Below are 16,482 nucleotides of genomic sequence, written 5' to 3'. Positions count from 1 at the left end.
AGGGAAGGTTGTACAAACATTCTTCAAATTAAGTAAATTTCATAAAACTCTGCCCCTATAACGGAATTTTCCGGAGTTTTTCTCCGATCATGGAACCCTAAAAACCAAAACTTCCATATATCCCAAAACTCCATATATTCCAAAACTTGTATATATATATATATACACACAACGAGTTGATGTATATATATATATATATACAACGAGTTGATATATATATATATATATACATCAACTCGTTTTAAAGGTATTTGGTCTTCCCATCATATGTTAGTTTGGTTATTTAAACACTTATGTGACAGAAACGGCCAAATAGAAAATAATTGAATCGTAAAAAGTAAGGACTCTGTGGTGTAGTCGTAGCACACTATATATATATATATATATATATATGTGTGTGTGTGTGTGTGTATGTGTGTGTGTGTGTGTGTGTGTGTGTGTGTGTGTGTGTGTGTGTGTGTGTGTGTGTGTGTGTGTGTGTGTGTGTGTGTGTGTTTATGCAAAATAAAGCGAGACTTTGAACAAGATAACTGCATTTATAATTATTTAACTAACTTTATAATTGTTATAATGCCCAGAATAAACTTAGGACAAAGGCACTCACAGTTGGATAAGTTATTTACTCGTTTTTACTTACCCAATACATTTTTTTAGATGACAGTTATTAGAATTCGGGGAAAACTTTTATCTTAAGTAATTACGAACATAGACCAACTAGATACGGTAATTATTTTAAGCAATATTATTAATCAGAAACAATTTATATTCTTTCACTTTTATTTATATCTGTTTAGATTTCACGGCCGTTCAAAATTTGGATGAATAAAATCTTTCATTATACCTCTTTCGTTATTACCTGCATCAACAGTTTGATATAATTTTTTATGTTTATCATATTTAATATTTAATTTATATTTATATTTTAATTAACGGTCTTCATTTAAGAGTACGGAGTGTATGTAAAGTTCTTCAATTGCAAATCTGGGTCTTACTCTTAGAAAAAAGAAGAAATCGTACAATAGAAACAGTATAAAATTAAAAAAATTATTATCTGAATATGTGTGGAGGTGGCAGTGATACCAAATATCAGTACCAGGCCAAGGAATATTACTATGCTATATTAGAATTCCCGTTTTCCTACTGTATGCCTTTTAAATAGAGAGAATTGTATTTCTCTTAACAACGAATTGTTTTGTTAGTTTGATTGTTAAGTTTCCATGGCAACAATATCAAACCGGCAATCTGGCCACGCAAGGCACAAGAACCACTCACTTCTGTTGGCTGATATTTGGAGTCAAAATTAATTGTACACCGTAATCCATTAACATACTATTGTCTTAACAATTTGCGTCACGATGTTGATACCAATTATTTTTATTGCTTTAAATTTATTTAAAGTAAAATAGAGAACTATGTATTTTTTAAACGTTTTATTTAATTGTATATCCTTTTTTAAGGAAATCAATGAACATTGACTACATTAGGTACTCTGTTTAGGATCTGCTGATATTTGTTAGTTTTCTCCGAAAACACGTTAGCGAATTTGATTCCCAAGAACAGTTGAGTTGGTAGGTATAAAGCAGATTAAAGTAGCCACGGTTATAAATACCGCTTTATACTTCATAAAGAATACTTGATAAAGCAACAAAGTTATAGGTTTCTGGAAGTAAAAGTTAAACGAATGAGAGAGGCTAAGGTCTGAAAGGAGAGGGAGAGTTACTGATTAGATACTGCCTGATTAAACATGCTCAGCTGATAATAAGAACTGATCAAAGCTTCGTGTTTGAGAGTCGCTAAATCCTCGACATTATCAACAGTGATGCTGATTACATTCACTTTAGTATAAAGAGAAACTGCTCAAAGGTGAGATTCGTCAAAGCGTCTTGTCAAGATGATACTTTTTAATTGCTGAATGCCATTTATAATATTTTCTCCTTCAAGTCAACGATAAATGAAGTTGCTAAAAGTAATATTTTAATCTTTAATTCATACAAGCTTATCAAACTAACTTATTTTAACGCATGAATAGTCAATTTTAATTAATAATCAAATCAGCGCAGTTAATAAAATATCTTCAAACACACTCTCTCATAATTAATAAAAGTTCTCCATTATTAAAGCTCAACATTTCAAGAGTTCACTTTCTTAAGATACCTTATTGTCCTTAGTATGAAAAGGTTTCCTTATGTTTCCTTCCGATCATCTTTTCCTAAAGTCATGATTCCTCTTCGATTAACTTTCTCATTATTGGAATAAAAATTCGCATTGCTTTAATTTTTTTTATTTTCCTATTCATTTATTTCTGTAATTAAGTTTATATGTTTACATATATAATCATACTATTATGTTTACATACAGGAAGCACCTTTTTTCAAAATTCTGCATAAGTCTATTATGAAAAGATTATGAAATAACAATACAAATGGTATTACTTTGAACACCACGCATGATACATTTACAATATCTTTAAATATTATTAAAAATAAAAAAAAAATTAAATAAAAATTAAAGTTTATAAACAACAAACAAAATAAAAATAGTAATAAATAAAGCAAAAAATAAAGAAAGTGAATAACAAATAAATAGAAAGATATTTACAGCTTGTATATTTTAGTATCAGCATAAGTAGCCTAATAATATATTATTTGTCTTAGCACTATTAAAAAGTTAATATAGAAGATCGTGTCAGGTTGACTCAATATCGCTAAGATATACACATATTTCTAACTAAACATAGGGAACGTTGTTTAACGATTCATTGGCTACGACTTCACGCGCCGCCTACGCATCATCAGTTTCATTGACATTTCAATAATATTCTACACTTGTTTCCAAGTCCCACAATGCCATAGTATATTTTCCTATCGAATTGTATCCATTCAATTCAACTATCTTCCGAAAATATAAAATATTCATTTTTACAAGTGTTAAAGGGTTGTGGAACTGGATAGACAAACTAATGCATGGCTTTCATATTCACGTCTATAACGGAATATCCAATACTGTGCAAGGGTTTAAGGAGTTTTTTAACTGAAAAACTAGGGTAGAGGATCATTGTCCACCGGCCGCAAACTTCCCAATGTCCACAGTTGCTGCTCCTCCACTGGATGATACTTTATGTATCTTAGTAAACAAAATTCGGTTGTGTATCTCCACCAAAATATTTCTTAGAAAGCTTTTCTCTACACAATTTTTATCAAAAATATAGATGATCGTTACCAATTACGGAGTATATCATGATTCTAGTTTGGGCCTTCATTTTAATTGTGGTTGTTAAAAGTCGGCTATTGAAAAACTCTTTAAAAATCTTTTTGCTACACATCCAAACTCTTTTTAATTTTCTATTAAAAATGCAGCACCTGATTTTATAGAGTAGATTGATTTTAGCAGTGTAGTCTGCTGCTGCTGTCATACTGTACGAGTTGATCTAATTTGATTTAATAAAACAGAATGATGTTTTGCAGGAAATTTTATATTTATAAGGCAATACAATAAACAACTGGTAAACAATGATATGACTTGAATTCAAATACATTTGAGAGCATTTACTGAGTTTCAGTCCATGCGCGTATTGTTTTGTTCGTAGTAACTGAGTTTCAATCCGTGTAAGTATTGTTTTGTTATAGTAATTATTGAATTAGTAATGCCACACTTATTTGCAAGTTAAGAATACACATATTATTTATGGTGTATGTAAATGCAGTACTACGTCCGATGTTGAAGAATACAGTCAACTTGATCCTTACCGCAGTATTCCAAATGCTAGAATAATTAGTACTTTCTTACGATACGGGAAATAGATCAATTCCTATCGTAAAGTTCCAGTATGACCGCTCTTGCCAACATAGTGGTTCTATCTCTAGCTTAAACAAAAATATAGCATTTACATCCAGGAGACAACGCCCATCGCATTGAGTACTACATTTGCTTAAACACTCATCGTCCACTTTTTTAGTATATTTTATTTACCGATCAGTCACAGTTCACTCGTTGTGGTATCAACAATTTACGAAACCAACATTCTTGGGCAGACTTGAACCCTCATGCAGCAATTGAACGTAACAGTTACTTTTAACAGCGTTTTAGCATTAACATAAGTTGTGGATTTATTCATCATCAGCTGTTTGGACCGTTTATTCTCCAAGAGCGCTTAACAGGTCAGGCATACTTTCAGTTTCTTCAAATACCTAAATGCCAGCCTCCTTTATAATGCCTGGCCTTGAAATGTGGCTTGTATGTGTGGCCTCTTGCAACGCGAAGCCAGCTGTACTTCCAACCACATTGCTGTATTGCCACATTGTTCAAAGATTGTTTCCACCAAATTGAACTTTTTCCATCAAAAAACTTTTTCGGTCGCGGAGGTTCTACAGTATATGGTAGCCACCCAGGTCACCAGATTATACGTTGTTGGATTTTTGCATGTGGGGATGGATAAAGCAGAAAGTTTGCGAGGTCAAAGTTAATTCCCGTGAGGCTCTATTTAGACGTATTGATGAGGCTTTTACGGAGTTAATGGAACTCCCTGTTGAATTATACGGAAAGGAACCAGAGCCATGTTAAACGAGCAGAAAAATACATTGAAGTCGGCGGAGACACTTTTGAAAATTTACTGTAATTTGGTTGAATAGGTTTAGATTAATGGTTTCCGGTTACTAGTTTACGCTTGTTTATGAATACAAAATTAAAATTAAACTGAAAAGCTGTGGTTCGTATTAACTATATCATTAAGGTGAGTAATTTCCCCGTGATCTACGGTTAAAAATAAGGGTGTAACAGTGTTTGAACATTTTTTTAAAGTGGCAGAAATCAAGATAGCCCTTAGTACAAACGGCTCTATCTCCACTATCAGCACAGCAAACAGTAACTATGCGATTCGTAACCTAATAAATTACCTATCTGATTCCGTGCACTGAGAAATGGTCACGCTACGATTCTAAGAGTTGTCAGTTGGCACTATTCTTGTCTAGCTGAGCTTTAAAACTCTTTCTTACTGTAATACGTAAAAGATGAGAACGTTTCAATGTATTATCAAGCCATTAAACTGGTTTTGATTGTGTTCTGTAATGTTCTTATGAGGAATACTTTTGTGTGTATATATACATACATATATACTATTAATTCTATTGTTCCTCCCACCACAGATTCGCTCCGCCATAGAAGGAAGAAATTGTGCAAGTTTCTGTTTACACACTGTTCTTGATGCCACTGCTCTCAATACGCGCTCGCTGCTGTTTTACTGATTAATTTTGCGTTTGCTAAGGTTTCAGTTTATCTTTAAACGTTGTTTTCAAACTTTTCCGCTTACAGTTGTACAAATAGACGTAAGTAGAATTGTGGAATATCATGTTAAAAGTAAGAAGCACAAAATATACAGTCTTGAATTTAATTATGTATTTAATTATTAGGTTATAGGTGTATGATACTGTTCCCAGGTGCAGTAAAATTAAATGTTGTAAAAACGTCCTTGAAAGCCTACAGGAATTTAATCATGTTTGGTATTATATAATCATATACCTATCCCCAGTTAATTTAGCAACTAGCTGAACTCAAGAAATAGGTAATATAATTAGTACTATTACAAAAGCATCTAACAAATTTATATACGCAAATAATTTTGTTGTTGTTGTTGCATTATTATTTTGTATTAGGTACTTGTTATATTATTACTTATTATTGCACTATTGTTATTCACACCACTTTTGTTGTTTCACATTGTTTTAGTTATATCTTTGTTACGCCTGTTCATTTATTACGTCATAGGCCTGGTTAGTTGTTGAATTTAATTTTTCACACCGTACTATTTTTATGAACATTTGCTATTGTTAGTCATCTTAAGTAATGTAATTTGTAAAATGGTTATACCGTGGGAATTTAAATAAATAAATACGCCATTTCTTCTTAACATGAACTAATTTTACAAATAAAAGACTAATACATTTCTGTTTGAAATCCATGATATTTTATTACGACTTAAATTTTAAACTTGCATTTAATACTATAACCCTTTAAAGAGACTAATACATTACAGCACTGTATGGACATTGGGATTTCCGTTAAAGCCGTTAATGTCCCTGTATTGTGGACGTCTCCATTTCTTTAACTGATGGAATATGTAATTAGAAAAAATACAAAATAAAGTATGGCGAGCCAATAAACAGTGGCCATGTTTGTTGCCCCATGGCTTCGTATTTAGTAGTCTGTTAACTACAATGTAACAATGCAATATAACAATGTTACCTACAATGTATCTCACTAACATGCAGGCTACCGAGATTGTAGGTAGGTCTTTTAATGTAAGCAATTTGCTTGACAGTTTGTCTTACATATTTCTTTGAACAAGTTAAAAATATGTTTTAATCTAAATAATTTTCATTATATATTTACATAAGACATATTTTAGTACAATAGTATGTGCGTATTACATAGTTGAAAGTACACGATATTTCACACTTGTTAACAGAGGTGTAATAAGTTTTGAAATAAAATATCTTTACTTCAGAACTTTTAAAAGCCAATTTTAATCGGAAACCATGTTTGTTATTCCAAGGCGATGCCACAGAATTTTTTGGGTAGGTACCAATTAATTGTAAAACTATTATTGAAGAGAATTAATTCCAATATTTTTGTGATATAATTCTTTACACTTATTGGAGTTTTTAGAATGATATAAGCAAAAACATGAATCATCGCTTGGTGTATTACATCTTAACTACAGCGAATATGTTACGGTACTTAAATATCGATAGTTGAAATATCGACGCAGAAAGTTATATACTCTTCTTGATGGTTGATGTATAAACAAGTTGTATTAAATAAACCTTATAATTAAATTACTTTTTATTTCCTTGTTTTTGTAAGTACTACTAGTTTACTAGTTTTAAAAGTGTAAATATATGTTTATTTGGTACATTTTTTTTTTATTTTTTGTGCGTTAAAAGTTTTTAATTTTTGTGCGTTAAAAGTTTTATTTTTTGTGCGTTAAAAGTTTTTATTTTTAATTGTAATGCAGTAAAATATGTTCAGGTAATAGTATCATATTTTATATTATTTCAATTACTAGTTGTTTTTTCGAAGGAGAATCGATGGAGCCTGTTAATCTTTAACCTAATCGTTAACCCTACCAGTCCCCCCTCCCGCCCACCTCAAACCGAAATACGGAAAGCAGTATTGGTCGTGGTATCACTGTTTTAATGCTACATAAAATTAATGGTACATAAAGTCGAAATAGATAGAATAAAAGCTCCTTGGCCATATTACATCTTAGCACCTTCATAAATGTTTAAATGCTTTTTCCAAACAGGAATTGCCGTACTGTGAAATAAAAGAAAAAACAAACCCACGGCTTCGTTGTAGACACGCTATGCTTACTTTATAAATCCAATCTATGCACTCTATCCTGTCTCCTTTCTTTTCTTCAGGATATATTACAATTCGTTTCAAGCAGGTAACGTTAATGAATCTTAGTATTTTAGTATCTTATTATATTAGCGTAAAAAGAAATTTTTTCTGACATTTTGAGGTAGTAGAAAGTCATCGAGTTATCTCTTCAAATGAGGCATGGTTTAAAAAGAACTTAAAGCATTACTTGATAAAACATGCCATTCGATTCCGTGGACGAGCTTTTAAACGGTACTACCAAGCCTGGGCCATTCTGGTATAAGTAATTTACGGCTTGTTATTAGTTTGTTAACATTTTTAACAGTCAATGTTCTACAAATGTTAACTTGTTCTTACGATAAAAGGTTTGATTGCCATAAAATTACATGTTGACAAAAGTCTTTCCGTCTCGTGGCTGTATGTTATGTTTCATAGACCTGTTAGGAGAGAACCATTTGTAACCCTGATATAAATAGAGACACTTCATTGTATAGTCTCTGAGATAAGTTATGTTTAATTGGAAAAGGTCAATTTCAGCGCTCTATCCTGTCTCTCTGCTCCAAGACGGATTTATATTGACTCCAACAGGGACGTTAACCCAAAATCAAAACCGTAAAGAAATATGTACTATTGTCAACATGATTTATTGGTATTCTTATAGCCTATAAAATCAATATTTTCTTTTTCTAAAAAATCCGATTGTTTCAAAGAACGTGAAAATATTTACTTCAAATCTTACAGTTCAAGATATATAGAAAAAGATTAAATTGTATGCACTCCTCTGTTTTAAGTCAATTAAAACTACTGTACATTGTACAATGTCTTATAAATGTTTTGTTTTTTAACTTAGACATTATTATACAATACTTTAAATAATCGTTCTTCTAGTCAATGATGTGGTAAAACACATAATTATGTATGAAGTTCACGACTTGTGAAAGTATAACTTGCACAAACTGGAGTTCTGCCGAACTGTTCACCGACTAAGTATCATTAGCAAAATATGTATTAAAAATCTGTAAATATAGAAGATTACTACTTTTATAAACACCGTATGGTTTATGGCTCTGTACCTTCTTAGTTTTCGCAAGCTATCGAGAGTAAAGCGGTACTACATTCTTAGAGCACTACGTGAGAATTTTATTTACTTCTTGTCTAAACATCATCGTAAGCAGTGACGCAGTAGTATGACGGAGTTTGAGATAAGTCAAGAGTCGCCACTTGATCGATCCTCTCCTGATCAAGGGCTTTGTTTTTACGCAAGCAAATAGTACCGAGGTTTGTCGTGAATTTTAATGACAAATTACATTTTAAAAATGTGAATAGGTTACTTTCAATGTTATTGAGATTCAGCTGAATAATAATATAACTTACGGACGCTAAATTAATAACTAATGTAGCTGGTCTCACTGCTAAAATACTTTTAAAAATGGGATTAAACTCCGACAATTTGTAAAATATCAATTTTTTTATGTTAGTTTCATTATTTCTACAAAAAATTATATTACCTAGCCTAGTTATTATATCAGTAATGTAGAAAATAAAATCTTTTACCACGTCAGTGCATGGCCATTTCTCCATAATTTTGTTGTCCTACGAAGTTACTCTCCTGTTTAATTTATTATTTATTAGGTATAATACACAAGACAAATATTGTATAAGTAAAGCCAATATTAAGAAGGCAGTAGCTTTGTAGTCTTATGTTCATTTACTTCTCTATTTTACCATCTTGATTGAGTGTTTTTGTTTGTTACAATCAGTGAAATGGAGGCTATTGATTGTTTGAAAGTTATTACATATATTAGAATAAGTACACAAGAAGTAAGTTTGTTTAGCTATTTTATTACTTTCTATATGCCTGATTTATTACAAACCACATATCAATTTAACAGCTAAAACTAAGATGATAATATAAGTAGCAAAGTTTTTAAATGAATTACAATTCAGATAAGGTTATGTCTCTGCTCGTCTGTATAAACCTTGTTAATGTCAACGGTAATCCGGGAGTTGCCTTCATCTCCATTTTTATCTCTTGACTTGAAATTATTCTTTCCTCCCCGATGAACTGTTTTAAAAACTGATGAACTGTCCCTAAATGAATAAAGATAAGGTTTATAAAATCGTATGTATATGGCTTCTTATATATATTGAATATATATATATATATATTCTTATATATATATATATTCTTATATATAACACCCGGCAAGTGAGAGATCCGGGTTCGACTCCCGGCGGAGCAAGTACTTTTTGTGATTCAATGTATATTGAAATTAAATAAGGCTATTGCCATTTATACAATTTTATATATATATATATATATATATGTATATACACACACAGGTATGTACACAGGGCATACAAGACACATCGTCCACTATTTATATGAGAAAAATAGCTAGAACTACCAAATAACCAAGGGTTCGGATCTTAAAAGGTTCAAAGGTAAACATAAAATATCCTTCATTTCTATCCGCAAATTAGGGTTGCTTTTACCATTCTCTTTGTTTTACTTTCTTAGTCGAAATATCTTTAAGACGATAATCTACAAAGCAGGTTTATAACAATTATTAAATCAAATTCCTACTCCAAATTTGGAAAAATCACAAATGGCATTAAACAATAAATTGTAAACGCAAATTTAGGCCCTACTATTCCTTAAATTAAAGGTGTTATTAAACTGAGCGACTACTATTTAATGTTTTCCCATATTTCTAACCGCTTTAAAATGGTAAAATATATCTATTTTTCCCTTATTTCCAAAAAGGTAACCTGTAGATTAACATGCATTGTTATGATTAATGCAGTTGAACTACCCAGGTTAGCACGGATACTTTGGATTTATGACAGCCTGAACAGCTGTATTAGGTATATTAATAGTGATCTTAACGATATTTCGAGTATAATTGATGATTCAGATGTACTAAACTTAAAATACAGAGTTGTTACCGGGATAAGGATTTGTTTTAAGATTCAACTCGGAGATTCAAAATCTTGGACTCAAACACGTTAGTCCTGTCCTATTTACCGTATGGCACGTCTCTACTGCTATCTGCAGCGCGGCTTCCTTTGATCCCGATCAATTGCTCGGTTTGGGATCGCACTCGGGACGGTTTCTTGGCACACGACGTCACAAACCAACTACGTGTCCACTTTTGCCACTCGGCAAAGGCGATCTATACTGTTTGCCTTTAGACTTACGCGATACTATTAGGACTAACGTCTACATTTTCCGATTTACCCCGCGTCTCACATTTCGTACATAATATTAAAAAATATTCTGAAAATTTTACATTTTCGTACGTAACACTCGAATGTAACAATTCGCATATTTATCCATGGAAACACAAAAATTAAATCTTTCATCTTGCTTATTTTCATGGATACAAGGTGTATTTTTAAAATATTTATACGGACAGTGGACATTGTATACGAGCTGCTTCCTACTTGGTAAAAATTTAATTTTGAAGAAACCCACGAACCAAGAAGAGTTTACCTGGACCCCTCAGGGTTTTCAAGAGTGCTTTCTACATTGTAAGGTCCTGTTCAGGTGATGATACTAAATCTCAAAGGAAGTCAGAAGTTCTACTGCCAGTCTCCTATCTTGCATCCATCAAAATAAACCTGACACTGGTGTGGAGTGGTGGGAACGCTGATTTAGCACCCCGTGGAATAAGCACCCCCTCGGGCTTTGACGTTACGGCTGGGGGTGCTAATTCTGCGCGTGGACATGGTCTTAACCCTGAAGTAGCACTCCCCTGTGCCAAGGGGTGCTCATTCGGTGCATGGACATGGCCGAGTCACTGAGTTAGCACCCCCTAGCAATCAACCCGCAACACAAACAGATTTGTCTTTCAGAGATTTAATTTAATCAAATATAATAGTTATCTGGCATTTTATAAGCTACTATCTACGATTGTGTTGAAATTTAAGATAAATGATGAAATAATATGTTTCTTAAATATGCCTAATTTCTCTTCAAAATTACCATACGACTTAAAATTACATAATAAGTGCTCCGACTAACAAAGCTAATAGACCTAATAGGATTCCTCCCTTTCGCACTCACTGTCATATTTGTATAAAAATTTTCACTCATGACTTTGTTTTCTTCATTTTGCCTTTATTTAATTAATTAAATCATATCCATCGTTTATTTTACTTCAGTTAATTCTTTCAATTAATATGATTATAAAAATAATTAACGCACTGTTCAAGATAAAAAATAACATAAACCTAAAACTTTCAACTTTTGAGTCTACGCACATGTCATTAGAGCCCATGTAGGCTCTTTCCCCTTTAAGTTTCTTTGTTATATAGTAATAAAATAGCAAACTAAAACTAATGATAAAAGCTGTTTTTATTTGTATTTAATTTTAATTAGCTTCCTTAATTTCGATGCATGGATTCATTCTTTTGAGATATAAGATTTATATTATTGTGTATTAAGTTTTTTCAAGTCAACTATATGAATACTATAAAAAATACCATCATTTGTTATTTTCCTCTTCAATATAAGATATTTACTGCTGTACATACAGTTATACATTTTTGTGAAAATAAAAGCTATGATTTGATTTAACATTGGGTTATTTGGTTATTTTAGTTGTAAAAAGTCGATTCTTTAAAATATTAGGGGGGCAAAATGCAATTATGGTTTTTCAAACACAGTGAGTCAAGTATCTATGCTGTCATTTTTATTGTACAGGCATTGCTTATTGGGCCGTCCCCACCAATGGAAAATCTACTAATACTATCTAGTTAAGGGTATTCACTGAGCATTAGCTGTGCAATTTTAATGCAGTCGTGAAAACTCAATAGATCATAGTTGTCGATATAGTTAATCTACGTTATTTGTACAGAAAGCCATAATTAAATTATTTATTTGATGTAATATCTTCACGAAAATGGATTGTTTTAAGTTTAAGTATCTCAAATTAAAAACTAATATAATTTTGTTTACTTCCCGATCCCATCAAACAATATAGGTTCTTGTTTTAGACAAAATAGTTCACTGTTAGTTTATAGAATAGTTCTTTGTAGAATTGTGTGGAAGGTCCAAAATTTGACCTAAGAAGTGACACTCCTCTGGGTAAAAAATTAAATGTATGTGCGAAATATTGTTGTACTCGGCAAATATTGGATGTAAGACTAAACCTATGATCTTATTTAATTTACATTTACATTTAAATATGTATTGAAACATAAAGAAATGTATGATTCATATTTAATCTAATAATTACATTTCAAAATATAATAATATAATATCAAAACGTTAAGCATGAAGAGGACAGTTTTTTAACTGTAATTTATTACAAACAGAAATAGTTTTCAGTACTCCTGCCCCTATATAATTACTCATGATAATTTGCAATAAAAAACTAGATTATCATTAAAAAACCTTATATGCACTATTACGCGTACCGTGGATTATCTGCACAATGAAACAGCTCCATAGGCAACACTGTACAAAAATCCGTAGAACTGTACTCACAAAACTATCTCATGGTTAAGCCCATAAGTATTACTATTGCGTACGTGTAGAATGTCCTCTATGGAGTCATGCCTAACTTCCTCATAAAGAAAGGAAGATATATAAACATAACATACAAAATATCCCTTCCGGCTGAGCCGGAAGATAGGTATATTTCACATGAGGCTGTCAACTTGAAGATGCATTATTGGTAAATGAACTTACTCCTGTGGTCAAAACCTAATGGATGAGACATTGGTAGCCAAGGATGGAGCATATTAATCCGCATAGGTTCCTTCCTAACCAAAAAGGTTCATATCCAATAAAAATATTTCGTCGACTTCTGACAATTGTACCTCTAGCAGATATACTCGTCTAGTAAAGGATTATACCCTCGATTATACAACTTATTTTCTAACGGTATCGATGATAATTAATGTTATATTACCAGAATGTTGTAAATAGAATTTATTTTGATACTTTCATTTTAAATGTTATCAACAATTATGTAAAAAAATACCCCCTGTATGTTTGGCGTTTCGTTTATAATGAGTAATACTATTTTAAAACGTTTATCAGAATATAATATATGTAGATAGTAAAAAGGCTTTTTTATCTACAGTACTATAGGAATTGAAGGAATCGTGACTGTTATTAAACTACAACATCAGTTCACAAGACAATCATGGAATGTTGAATTGAAATTAGAATTGGAGTATCTTCCAATGGCCTTAATTTATTTCGTAAGTGATAAAAATATTCTATCATATCGCAAAGTGTAATGAATGATTAACCCAATGGATGGCAGAACCTCTGTGGCCAAATTTAATTTTTCTGTTGTTACGCTATTATTTTCAACTCGTTGGAATTTAAAAAGTTATTTGTAAACTAGATAGTCACAGATTTATAGAAGCAGAAATATTATTTCATTAATAATAACAAAATTACTGTACATAACATCTAATTTTGTGTACAGTTAACTTTTTTGAATTTGAATGTTTTATTTTTCGAGCAGCACAAATTCCTCGAACCTCACTTAGCACAAACGTAACAACTGCAACAAATAGTAATCTTTTCTGCAATAGACAAGAAAATTATGACCACAGTTCAAAAATGTAATGTTAAAATTACCTGATAAGAGCGGCTAAAATTAAAACAGCTGATTGCTACGGCCCACATTCAGTGCTGTCACATAATAAAAGCGGATATTGTTTAGTAATCGGTTTTTAAAAGCCAATTACCTCCCTTATTTCATAACCGATTTTCGTAAACTTGGTATCGTTGGATTTTTAATTAAATTGTGTAAATAGAAATGTAATAACTGAGACCTCTTTATCATGTGTCGTTTTTTTATTTATGCTTAAAGATTTTAGGAAGCCACAGTTTGGAAAATAAGGGTTGTACGAAATTAAATTTGTTTAAGTAATTGCTCAAGGTTAAAAAGGTATATAAAAATGTTAACATATTAAAACAATCCGTTATCAAATATAAATAGTTCAGTGGGGAAAAAAACTGGTGGCTATTTGAGTAATTTTTGAGTTTAAGAAAGTTTGAATATTATAACTTGGTTTACCAAGGAATAATGCCTTAAAGTGTTGGTAGAAAGTTCAGTGACACTCTGTGTAGTATTTGTATACACATAGTGTCCTGTAAATCTTTGGTGAAGGGTATATCCCGCTACTGCTCAAGTCATGGCAAACGCATTTCACCATATGAAAATGGGTCTTTGGTGCGTAGTTTCCTATCTGCCTGTCTGTATGTGTTTTTTTATAAAATAACAACATCTTAAAACGAATTCACTAAATCCTACTTAAGTCGGGTCAAACATTTGTGGTAATAAGGCCAGAAAATATAATAATATATTATTATATTTTCATTAATATTTCAAAATGACGGCCATTAAACTGATTAACTTTGAATGTCTTTGATTTTTGAATTGTGTGATGCAACACAATTAAAATACATGTTTTAGGTCTATGTAAGGATAGCATAGAGTCATATATTTGATCTTTAATGAATTTTTTAATATCTGTTGTTTTAGGACATATTTATCTACTAAACTTTAGTCGTGTGACAATCAAATGTATTTCTAATAAAACAGCTTATCTTGGAATAGCTGTACGCTATGAAACCATGAACAGATTTTAGATACAGAAATTCATCTTATTGAATAATATTTTAAAAGATTTGGACCGTGTTTGTTGTTAGTTCTGTTTTGTACTTTTTAAGAGTTATTGAAAATTTTACGGTTTAATATTCACGAGATATATTTAAAATTAATTCTTTTCAACTTTGTCTGGACTTGTCTTCTGTTTTGGATATTAGTATCCTACATAGTAGGTAAATGTTAAACGTTTATATTTCATAAAACACATTCCTGTATTTGTCTCAAAAATAGTGATTTTGACTTCAGAATCATATAATCAAGTAGGACATATTTCCTAGAGTCTTGGAAGATATATTAAATTGCTAGTAACATAAATAGAAACACGTACGAAAAGTTGTAATGTTATGATAGGAAATGGATAATAAGAAGGGTGCTGTCCACAATATTGACTACAGTATCTGCAATACTGACACTTACATTTAGGATCCGTGAAATCACTACCAGAATCGAGATTACATCAGTATTCATCTTGTTCTACAGAGAAATAATGATTTATATCCACTTATAGTACTAATCAATGGTGAGGTTACCACTTATACCTTACATATTAAGGGTATTGAACCCTTGCATTCAGCATAGAACTTAATAAAATTACTGCATCTTTCCCTCCAACTGCTAACAGTCTAGATATTTTTCTGGTTCTTTCCACTTTGACATAGGAGCGTTACTAATTACTACTAATTACTAATTATTTCACAACAGCATTGTGGCTGATAACTTCATAGAACGTAATAATAGAAATGTTATCTTAAGGATCGGACACAATATAGGCTGGCACAGACAACTTGTCAGGTTATCCTTATAAATTGTAATGTTAGCCGTCCCTTAAAACAAATATTAACATTGTGGATGTTTCAGATCCTATGACGCTGTCACGGAATCCAAATATTTTCATGTTTTCCTGAATTTTCCTAACACCATTGATGAATACGTGTATCTTAATGTATACTAAACCACCATAAACATTTTACAAGAGGTATTGGCTAGGGTTTTCAATGTAGCACATCAAGATGAGATTAAGCATATTTTAAAATCTGTATGCCTTAAAGGGGAGAGTGGGTAGGAACTTTAGTAAAGTACGATTTGAAGGAAGGGGTAAGGAAGGGACAAATATGATTTGCAAAGTACATTTTTTGCGTAAGAAGGTTGTTGGATTTCGACGTAACATTACATTGCGGACTCTTGATTAAGTCCGTAGATGTAGAACCGCCGCATTGCTTGTTATAGAACCCTCATTACGCACGTGTGGCGCATGTATTGGTAACTCCTCGCGTGCACGTCACCTACACGAGACTTATCTGGAAGAAACGTGGAAGAATCCTCTACCTCCTACGTCGCATTGTCTCTTGTGTTCCCAGGTTTCGGTGGAGGGATTGTAGAAGATTACATTCAGCAGATGTTTTGTTCAGTTTGGACGGTTATAATAATCACATAGGAAATAGCGACAGAGCGTTGACTGATTGGA

This window comes from Homalodisca vitripennis, chromosome 4, assembly GCF_021130785.1.
Source record: "Homalodisca vitripennis isolate AUS2020 chromosome 4, UT_GWSS_2.1, whole genome shotgun sequence".
NCBI lineage: Eukaryota > Metazoa > Arthropoda > Insecta > Hemiptera > Cicadellidae > Homalodisca > Homalodisca vitripennis.
This window is presented reverse-complemented; position numbering follows the sequence as displayed.